The 2,158-nt window shown below is 47.3% G+C and overlaps 1 protein-coding gene across 3 annotated transcripts in view; it reads left to right on the top strand.

Moving 5' to 3' along the window:
- The window catches only part of ZNF518B (zinc finger protein 518B), a 17,694-nt gene that overhangs the window by 1,650 nt on the left and 13,886 nt on the right, over window positions 1-2,158 (top strand). Inside the window, exon 2 of one of the 3 annotated variants that reach the window (XM_023536622.1) lies at window positions 1,934-1,988. The exons of the other annotated variants lie outside the window; for them this stretch is intronic. The gene's annotated coding sequence lies outside the window, so the exon portion shown is untranslated. The remainder of the gene's footprint in view (window positions 1-1,933; window positions 1,989-2,158) is intronic. 3 annotated transcript variants of the gene reach the window in all.

Raw genomic sequence — 2,158 nt, 5'->3', positions numbered from 1 at the left:
ACTTAAGATGCATGTTTTAAAAATTATATTTTATCTTGGGTCCAATACAGCCTTGAAAAATAACACGTTTATATCTATCTAGTTTTGCTATGCTAATGATGTTCATTGCAGGTGCATTTTGAAAACAGAAAAGGAGGATACTATTTATTGGGCCTCCTCCCGGATGTGTTATGCCGAACTAATGATGTAGACTTTTTAAAATGCAATAATAGCGGTTAAAAACACTCCTATTTGCTTTTAAGTTAGGGGATCGGGCCAGTTTTTATGCAAGAGGAAGAAGAGAGAACGTTTTTATTGTCGCCGTGAAGTCTGACCTTTCTTTCATTGACTCATTCATTCATTCATTCATTCATTCTACCAGTATGTACCGAGCGCCTTCTGTGGCCAAGCTCTGCTGTTGACTGCTGAACAAGGCCCTCACCAGTGAGGCTTTCCCAGTCTGGATTATTCTCAAGCTGCCTGGCATAGACTGCATGTTCTTTGTTCACATATACAAACTCAGCCAACTGCAATTTCCAGGATCCATCCTTGGAGTGAAGGGGGCTAGAGACCATCTAGCGCAGGCATAATGGGGTGCAGAGTTGGGAGGCATCAGAATCTCCTGGGAAGGATTTTAAACCACAGCAGGCAAAGGGCTGTCTGATTCTTTAGGTCTCCAGAGTCCTGTGAAGCCTTTTTTTTTTTTCCTCTTCGTTTTAAGCTCCCTATGTGACTTTGCCCCCACGCTCCTGCTTGAGACGCTTTCTGGGGCTCATTCCCTTCTTTTCTAGAGGAAAAGTGCCTGAAGAAACCAAGGCTACACAGGCCCAGGGCTTCCACCCAAGTGTCAGCTCTGTCGCAGGCATCTCGGGCGGTGCTTGCTGCCCCCCAGGGTTCTGAGCCTCCAGGCCTCTGCCGGGGCCTGAAGTTGAGGCCAGTGGGACCCGGCGCCTCAGAAGGAAGAGCCTTGCGACTTGCCATGCTTGTGACTCACATCCACGGCTCCCGGCCGGAAAGAGTGCCTGGCATGGCAGATGCCGTGACTTCCGTTCACAGCCTCGCACAGCGGGTAGCAGAAAGCAAAGAGTTCAGATCGGACACCAGCCGACCTTAGAAAAGCCCCGCAGCTTCTCCAGATCTAGCCTCTTAGAAGAAGCAGGTGATCGAAGGTGCGGCTTGAGGCGTGTCGAGTGATGTGTGGATCTGCCCCTGCAGGCATCCCTTCCGCCTGACTTGGGCTAAGGTGTCCAGGCTTGACAAGTGCCGCCAGCCACTGAGCATCCTGGTAGCACTGACCACTTTACTGAAACCACCCATTTTCTTTTCCCATCTCTTGCTACACTCCTTAGAGACAGCAGCCCGTGGCAGGTGGGAGTGGAAGAACCCCTCACACCCTGCCAGGTATTGTGCCTGGAACACCTGAGTTTCTGAGAAACTATGAAGTGGTTACTGTCATCACACACTTCACAGAGAGCATCAGCGATGATGTTTCTAAGGTCACATGGCTAAGCAGGGACCCAGAGTCTACTTGCCTAATCACCTCATTTCAATGCAGGGTGGTGGCCTCGACCTGCCTCCAGGCACCCACAGGTGGGGGAAGCACATAAGAGATGGCAGGGGTCCTTGATGCTCTCGCCACTCCCACGCGCGCCTCTGCACCTGCAGTGTCAGGTGTGGTTCTCAGCCTTGGCTGCACGTTAGAATCGCACACTGGAACTCGGGTATCTTTTTGAAGCTTCCCAGGTAATAATGGTGTGCAGTAGGGTGACCAGCCACCCCAGGGACCTCTTTAAACAATAAGTTTAACATCCTGGGCATATTATGACAAGTTGACACCCTAATGCAACCAAAGTTAAGAATCACTGGTTTTCTGGGAGATATTTCTGCTGTGTTTGATTATACTTTTGATTAAACTCTTCATTTCTTTTATGAAATTCTCATATTTTTCTTAAAGGCAAAGAAGAAACAGAAATACCAACATTTATCGCGTTAGAGACTGACGTCATTAGGTGTGTTTAATAAGAGAATTTTGTAATTTGCTTGTAAGACAACTTGTTTTTTACCTCGTTTTTTTTTTTTTTCTTTTAATGCTAACAAGATTATTTTCTCCTTAACGTTTTTGCCCCCACATATGGAACTGTAAGTTTTAGGCTTTAAGAATTCTAGCACTGGTCATATT

Source organism: Pteropus vampyrus, unplaced genomic scaffold (assembly GCF_000151845.1).
Source record: "Pteropus vampyrus isolate Shadow unplaced genomic scaffold, Pvam_2.0 Scaffold163, whole genome shotgun sequence".
In the NCBI taxonomy this organism is placed as follows: Eukaryota; Metazoa; Chordata; class Mammalia; order Chiroptera; family Pteropodidae; genus Pteropus; species Pteropus vampyrus.
The sequence above is the reverse complement of the archived record's forward strand: the minus strand, read 5'-3'. Positions and strand labels throughout refer to the sequence as shown.